The sequence below is a fragment of the Montipora capricornis genome, unplaced genomic scaffold (genome assembly GCF_036669925.1).
Source record: "Montipora capricornis isolate CH-2021 unplaced genomic scaffold, ASM3666992v2 scaffold_157, whole genome shotgun sequence".
Classification (NCBI taxonomy): domain Eukaryota; kingdom Metazoa; phylum Cnidaria; class Anthozoa; order Scleractinia; family Acroporidae; genus Montipora; species Montipora capricornis.
In genome coordinates this window covers 5001-12500 of record NW_027179917.1, presented here as the reverse complement: position 1 = coordinate 12500, position 7500 = coordinate 5001, and the positions used below count along the sequence as shown (strand labels likewise).

Genomic DNA, 7500 nt, shown 5'->3' with positions numbered 1-7500 from the left:
GAAAAATATGCTTAAGACCTTCAATAATTTTTGCCGAAAATAGGGCATGCAATTTCTTGCAGGGTCAGTGTTTCGTGCGGCTATCCTTCAAGCCCAGGTGTAAGAAAGTGTGCTTTTAATTCTTTGTTCCTTCTAGTAGCGTTTCTTCTCTGCCGGAATCAAAATTGAAACGTCGTTGAAACGACGCGCATGAATTACTAGCAGACGTGTCATTGCGATCTTTAACGATCCTTTAACTAAGAGACGTTGTAATGGGGAATTAGCTCAAATGGTAGAGCGCCCGCTTAGCATGCGGGAGGTACCGGGATCAATGCCCGGATTCTCCACGTGCGATCAAATTTGGCCAATGTTCCGAGCTCAAACAATCTCAAGCTGACTTTTTCTTGCGCTTGGCACAACCATGCTGGTCTTGTGAATAACATAGTTGGTCAGAGCGCTTGTTTTGTGAAAAGGAAGTCATGGCCTCAAGTCCAATTGGCGCCTAAGTATTAGTTTCTGACACATCTTACCGTGTGGCACGGTGACAAACCACCTGTTTTCCGTGTCATGACATTTGTTTTTGAAGTAACTGAACGGGCTTCGGCGTCTTGGAGCTAAAAATCACTTGCCTAGTTTGAGTCCCAATAGATGGAAGTGGTGAGGGAATTCTGTGCACATTCTTGACTTGCAGCCAAATTGACGTTTTTTTGAAGGCTGAATGACGGAGGAACTGAACAAGACTGGCAAAAGATCTTCTTGAAAATATGCGTGAGACCTTCATTAATTTTTGCCGAAAATAGGGCATGCAATTTCTTGCAGGGTCAGTGTTTCGTGCGTTTATCCTTCAAGCACAGGTGTAAGAAAGTGCTTGGAAGTGAGAAGTAAAAACTTGTGAGCCTTTCTTTGTCGTCGAGAAGAAGTGTTTAAACAGAAGGAGATCAAAGTTTTGGGTAAACCAACGATGGGTCTCTGCCAATATCATATATACCCACAGTTGGAATTGTCAGCTTCTTATGGCAAACACATTCAACGAGTTGGCTGAAGGCCATTTTGCAAAGAGTGAAAGATCCGAATACTGCCAGCTAAGCGTGATTGGTAAAATCTAGCTTGCGAGGGCCTGTCCGGGAGTTGAACCCGGGACCTCTCGCACCCTAAGCGAGAATCATGCCACTAGACCAACAGGCCGAAAACACTTCTGTAGTGGATGGACAGGGACGCAATTTACTGTCACACGCCATGAGAAAGAAAAGAAATAACCGAGTGCTTTGGTCCATGTGAGGCTCGAACTCACGACCTTGGCGTTATCAGCACCACGCTCTGCCAACTGAGCTAATGGACCAGGTGGAATCAACAAATGGTGTGGTTGTGATTTCAAAACGCGTCCAACACAATACAAGGTAACTTTCCTGTAAGTTTTGACTAAATCTTCCGTGGTCGATACAAATCATTGGTTTGATAAATTTCACGTACAGAGATATTAACTGTTTATAAAGAATTCTTTTGATTTTTAAATATTGCCAAGTCCTGAAACAAAGAACCGTTGTGTCGACTGTCAATAGATGATCTCTTGGTGGCACATCAATGACAATAGGTGACGTAACTGTGGGTATAGGCCATTTCCGAGTTTATGTCTGCCTCCTCTTTAAAGAGAGTCTAAGTGCGAAGTTTTTCTTATAAAAATTAGTTTTCATTCATATGTAAAGTGGAACAAATTGAAATCACAAAAATTTTGCACTTAGACTCGCTTTAAAGAGGAGGCGGATATGAACTCGGAAATGGCCTATTGTAAGGTCTATTGCCAGATAATGGTGGATTGTTATGCAGTGGTTTGTGTGGAGACTGGATATGCTGGATATGCTGTGGCTTTGGCTAACTTCCTCACCAGGTCATTTTCTCTGTCTTCGTAATGTGCAAGCCTTGCACGTTTCAGATCCTTTGCTTTGAAGGCAGCCACTGGTCGCATAAGACAAAATCATCCTCTCTTCCCGGCGGGGAATCGAACCCCGGTCTCCCGCGTGACAGGCCGGGATACTATCCACTATACTACCGAGGAAAAACACGGTGTTAAAGGCTTGAAAGGCGTGTTAAGTTTGACACACGAATCGCGAACTTGCGCCGAAGAATACTCATGATGGAACCACGGAACCGCCATGTTTGGCACACTGGATGGCAATGTGTGAGGGATGGAGTCGGTCATTTCTGCACTTAATTTACGCAAGCTAAGTGTTTTTTTAAATCTTTGTTCCTTCTAGTAGCGTTTCTTCTCTGCCGGAATCAAAATTGAAACGTTGGATTCATTGAAACTTGAACCTCCTTGAAGTAACTGAATGGGCTTCGGCGTCTTGGAAAAAAAACTATCACTTGCCTAGTTTGAGTCCCAATAGATGGAAGTGGTGAGGGAATTCTGTGCACATTCTTCACTTGGAGCCAAATTGACGTTTTTCTGAAGGCTGAATGACGAAGGAACTGAACAAGACCTGTAAGAGATCTTCTTGAAAAATATGCTTAAGACCTTCAATAATTTTTGCCGAAAATAGGGCATGCAATTTCTTGCAGGGTCAGTGTTTCGTGCGGCTATCCTTCAAGCCCAGGTGTAAGAAAGTGTGCTTTTAATTCTTTGTTCCTTCTAGTAGCGTTTCTTCTCTGCCGGAATCAAAATTGAAACGTCGTTGAAACGACGCGCATGAATTACTAGCAGACGTGTCATTGCGATCTTTAACGATCCTTTAACTAAGAGACGTTGTAATGGGGAATTAGCTCAAATGGTAGAGCGCCCGCTTAGCATGCGGGAGGTACCGGGATCAATGCCCGGATTCTCCACGTGCGATCAAATTTGGCCAAAGATACGAGCTAAAACAAAATCAAGCAGACTTTTTCTTGCGCTAAGCACAACCATGCTGGTCTTGTGAATAACATAGTTGGTCAGAGCGCTTGTTTTGCGAAAAGGAAGTCATGGCCTCAAGTCCAATTGGCGCCTAAGTATTAGTTTCTGACACATCTTCCCGTGTGGCACGGTGACAAACCACCTGTTTTCCGTGTCATGACATTTGTTTTTGAAGTAACTGAACGGGCTTCGGCGTCTTGGAGCTAAAAATCACTTGCCTAGTTTGAGTCCCAATAGATGGAAGTGGTGAGGGAATTCTGTGCACATTCTTGACTTGCAGCCAAATTGACGTTTTTTTGAAGGCTGAATGACGGAGGAACTGAACAAGACTGGCAGAAGATCTTCTTGAAAAATATGCGTAAGACCTTCATTAATTTTTGCCGAAAATAGGGCATGCAATTTCTTGCAGGGTCAGTGTTTCGTGCGTCTATCCTTCAAGCACAGGTGTAAGAAAGTGCTTGGAAGTGAGAAGTAAAACATTGTGAGCCTTTCTTCGTCGTCGAGAAGAAGTGTTTAAACAGAAGGAGATCAAAGTTTTGGGTAAACCAACGATGGGCCTCTGCCAATATCATATATACCCACAGTTGGAATTGTCAGCTTCTTATGGCAAACACATTCAACGAGTTGGCTGAAGGCCATTTTGCAAAGAGTGAAAGATCCGAATACTGCCAGCTAGGCGTGATTGGTAAAATCTAGCTTGCGAGGGCCTGTCTGGGAGTTGAACCCGGGACCTCTCGCACCCTAAGCGAGAATCATGCCACTAGACCAACAGGCCGAAAACACTTCTGTAGTGGATGGACAGGGACGCAATTTACTGTCACACGCCATGAGAAAGAAAAGAAATAACCGAGTGCTTTGGTCCATGTGAGGCTCGAACTCACGACCTTGGCGTTATCAGCACCACGCTCTGCCAACTGAGCTAATGGACCAGGTGGAATCAACAAATGGTGTGGTTGTGATTTCAAAACGCGTCCAACACAATACAAGGTAACTTTCCTGTAAGTTTTGACTAAATCTCCCGTGGTCGATACAAATCATTGGTTTGATAAATTTCACGTATAGAGATATTTATTACTGTTTATAAAGAATTCTTTTGATTTTTAAATATTGCCAAGTCCTGAAACAAAGAATCGTTGTGTCGACTGGCAATAGATGATCTCTTTGTGGCACATCAATGGCAATAGGTGACGTAACTGTGGGTATAGGCCATTTCCGAGTTCATGTCTGCCTCCTCTTTAAAGAGAGTCTAAGTGCGAAGTTTTTCTTATAAAAACTAGTTTTCATTCATATGTAAAGTGGAACTAATTGAAATCACAAAAAATTTTGCACTTAGACTCGCTTTAAAGAGGAGGCGGATATGAACTCGGTAATGGCCTATTGTAAGGTCTATTGCCAGATAATGGTGGATTGTTATCCAGTGGGTTGTGTGGAGACTGGATATGCTGTGGCTTTGGCTAACTTCCTCACCAGGTCATTTTCTCTGTCTTCGTAATGTTTGAGCAAGTAGCCTTGCACGTTTCAGATCCTTTGCTTTGAAGGCAGCCACTGGTCGCATTGAATTGATAAAGAAATATAGATGAGTGGCAACCAGCTTCTCCATAACTTTTACCAAGAGACAAGTCAGCGAGATTGTCCTGTTGTTACACACGAGCTTCTTGTCGCCCTTTTTGAAGATTGGTGAACCATTTGCGTTTTTCCATTCGCAAGGGAGTTTTCCCAGAGAAAGTGAACAGTTAAATAACATAGTAATAGACGGAGCGATCGAGGAAGAAGCTTCACGAAGCAATCGAGCTGTTACACCATTAGAACCACACGCCCTATTGGTATTAAAACCGACTAAGGTCTTCATAACACCTGACTCCTTGGAGATAAGATCGTCAATAACATCTTCTAGCGGTGTGTAAGCTTCAGTATTCGGCGAAGTGGTATCAGACGCAAAGAATATGGAAAGAAAAAAATTGTTGAATAATTGAGCTTTATCAGCTGCAGTGGAAGCAAGTTCATTATTAAGCTGTACGGTTGTACGGTACGGTCTTAGATTTAATGAAAGACCAAAACCGCTTGGGGTTCTTCGATTCAATCAATGTACCAACATGTAACCAATAGCTCTTGTTTAATTCTGATTTGGTTTGGTTCCTTATTCGTTTTTAGTTGTTCCAGCCATTTAGGTTATTAGAAGCCATTGCTCTCTTCCAGAGACGTTTCCTCTAATTTGAGAGGTTATCCAGGAAACATTCTTCCTGGGTTTAATTCGTTTTGAAGGAATGTTATCGCGAACGGCTTTCAAGAAAAGGACGCTCCATCTCTCCCAAATGTTGTCGATATTTGCATGTTGTCGGCGAAGACTGAATCCCATGGGGCACTACAGGGTGTTTCAAAAGTTTGTGGACACTTTTCTATACAAATAAATTATAGTTTTAGGAATCCGATGTTAATGAAAGTTTTTCAGTTTTATGTACATTGTTTCCTTTCATATCAATATCCAGAGTGCCCCCCCATTGTTCTGTATAACGTTTTTGAGCCGTTGCGGCATGGAACGAGCTAGCTTCCTTTGGCTTAAGCTTGCTAGTGGTATGTTTCGCCAGGCTTGCCGTAACCTTGATTTTAGTCTTCCCTTTTAAGTAACACCTATATGTCTTGTTTTGTAGTGTACAATAAAGTTATTATTATTATTATTATTATTATTATTATTATGCTCCATAGGTTTTCAATGGGGTTAAGATCAGGTGAATTTGCTGGCCACTCATCTTTTGGATAAAATAGGCCACTGTGGAAAATACTATAATAATCTTTGTTTGCAAATTTTGAATAAGCATTGTTTCCAGTTGTTCTTGGGACTTACAATGGTCCCAAGAGAAAAAAAAAAAACCATGATCATGCAAAATTTGGGGGGACAAACAAAGAATATTATGGTATTTTCCGAAGTGGCCTATTCGGGAGCTTTTTTTTGCACCACTGCTGAGTTGCTTTCGCCGTACGAGCCGGTGCGCCATCTTGAACGGAGGTCGCACTGCTTTTGTTCGTGAAAAGCTTTCGTTTTACAGGCTCTTCTGTTGTAGATCTACGGCTGAAAAGAGGCTTCACCTCTTTCTCAAGGATTTTTGAGATATAACACTCTGCCGTTACAGTTTGTCGCTACCCAGCTCTTGCTTTTTTTGCAATATTTTAGCCGTTTCTCGCACAGATACCCAGATGATCGTAAAATTGCTGCCTTTGCTCTTAAATAGACTACCTTTTTATGGTTCATAATTGCAAATGACATCAAGACGTTGAAAATCTAGTTGCTACTGAAAACAGACAAAAATGGCGGGAAAGTTACGAATCACCGGACACAGATTCACGGCCTTTGGCGGGAAAATAATTATTTCAACGAGTTTTTTTTTTATCCGACTCATAGAAGAGTTCTGAAAATCGATAAACAAATGGGGAGAAATATAAAAAATCTGGATGAAGTACAGACTTTTTAAAATGTCCACGAACTTTTGAAACACCCTGTAGACAGCGCTGCAAAAACAGTCCCAATTTGCATTTTTATGGTTGTAAGTCACTTTTGATGGCTGTAATGGACGTGTTCTTGGTGATGAATGTGAAGTTAATGACTTGAAAGTCTTACCGTATGCAGATGCCGGAAATTACAAAGGAAACACTTTCTCATCAGCTTGAGGCTTAATTTTCATATACGCTTAAAAATTGGACACATTAATGTGTCAGAGTGTCGTCAGATCTTAATTGGGTAAACAAAGCATTCAAGCTAGTAAGGTCGGGTCTGTCGACGTTTTTTTTCTTTTCTCTTTCAAGTGCTCATCGCATTCGCCAATACATTTAATTTCCGGTCTTGGTGACACCAACACTCAAGAGCAAATAATGTACGTTTGAAGACGTGTTCCATTTTGTAATGCGTTATACGTATACGTATATTTTTTATCATGCAAAGCTACATTTCCATTGGCAATATTTATCGTCAACCAACGAGCCCAACTTTCTCAAAAAACGATTTTTAATACAATTTTTTAGAATATCATGCAAAAACCACCCACAATTTCACAAAGTGACCAAAACCGCCCTTAAAAGTTATCTTTGTGTTATCTGTAGCTTGTCAAGTTAACTATTTGTTTTTCTTCCCACAACCTTTTACCAAGGAGAAGTGTGATAGGAAGCGTTTCGACAAGCTGAGCATAAGTCATAGTCAAAATGAATTTATTTATTCTTGTGGATCGTCTAAATGCGGCATAAAAAGACTGACCGCTTCAGATCGGACACAAACAATCAAATATAATACCCCCAATCCAGTGTATGTCCAAAGAGTGAGTAAAAGCAAGGGATCAGAGGACACACCTAACTGTCACTGATGGCTGTAACACAGACGCGCCTACTCAAGGCCTGCAATTTATGGTAAACATAACATTGAGTACTCGGCATATATTTACTCTGAAATCCAAGGGCAGTTAGACGGGACAGGTAGACAAAATCAAGAGCCAAATTCTGTCTTTGCAGGTCCCATGCCGGAGTGTTGGCCGAAACCCTAGCAGAATTGGCACTGCTTCAAGTTTCCCCTCCCCAAACGATTGTGCCTGTAATTCCTTAGCATGTCCCAAATGACTTCTCGAGGGTGATCTTACTACAGCTGTAATCATGTT

The 7500-nt window shown here is 41.7% G+C and overlaps 7 non-coding genes across 7 annotated transcripts; 2 read left to right on the top strand and 5 right to left on the bottom strand.

Moving 5' to 3' along the window:
* The first annotated feature begins 253 nt into the window (after positions 1–253).
* On the top strand, positions 254–326 carry Trnaa-agc (transfer RNA alanine (anticodon AGC)). The gene has a single exon. It is a non-coding gene; the product is annotated as a tRNA-Ala (tRNA).
* Positions 327–1092: 766 nt separating this feature from the next.
* Trnap-agg (transfer RNA proline (anticodon AGG)) lies at positions 1093–1164 on the bottom strand. The gene has a single exon. It is a non-coding gene; the product is annotated as a tRNA-Pro (tRNA).
* Positions 1165–1245: 81 nt separating this feature from the next.
* On the bottom strand, positions 1246–1318 carry Trnai-gau (transfer RNA isoleucine (anticodon GAU)). Its single transcript has one exon. It is a non-coding gene; the product is annotated as a tRNA-Ile (tRNA).
* A 642-nt stretch (positions 1319–1960) lies between these two features.
* Positions 1961–2032, bottom strand: Trnad-guc (transfer RNA aspartic acid (anticodon GUC)). Its single transcript has one exon. It is a non-coding gene; the product is annotated as a tRNA-Asp (tRNA).
* Positions 2033–2726: 694 nt separating this feature from the next.
* Trnaa-agc (transfer RNA alanine (anticodon AGC)) lies at positions 2727–2799 on the top strand. The gene has a single exon. It is a non-coding gene; the product is annotated as a tRNA-Ala (tRNA).
* Positions 2800–3566: 767 nt separating this feature from the next.
* On the bottom strand, positions 3567–3638 carry Trnap-agg (transfer RNA proline (anticodon AGG)). Its single transcript has one exon. It is a non-coding gene; the product is annotated as a tRNA-Pro (tRNA).
* An 81-nt stretch (positions 3639–3719) lies between these two features.
* Trnai-gau (transfer RNA isoleucine (anticodon GAU)) lies at positions 3720–3792 on the bottom strand. Its single transcript has one exon. It is a non-coding gene; the product is annotated as a tRNA-Ile (tRNA).
* Between the last annotated feature and the right edge of the window lie 3708 nt (positions 3793–7500).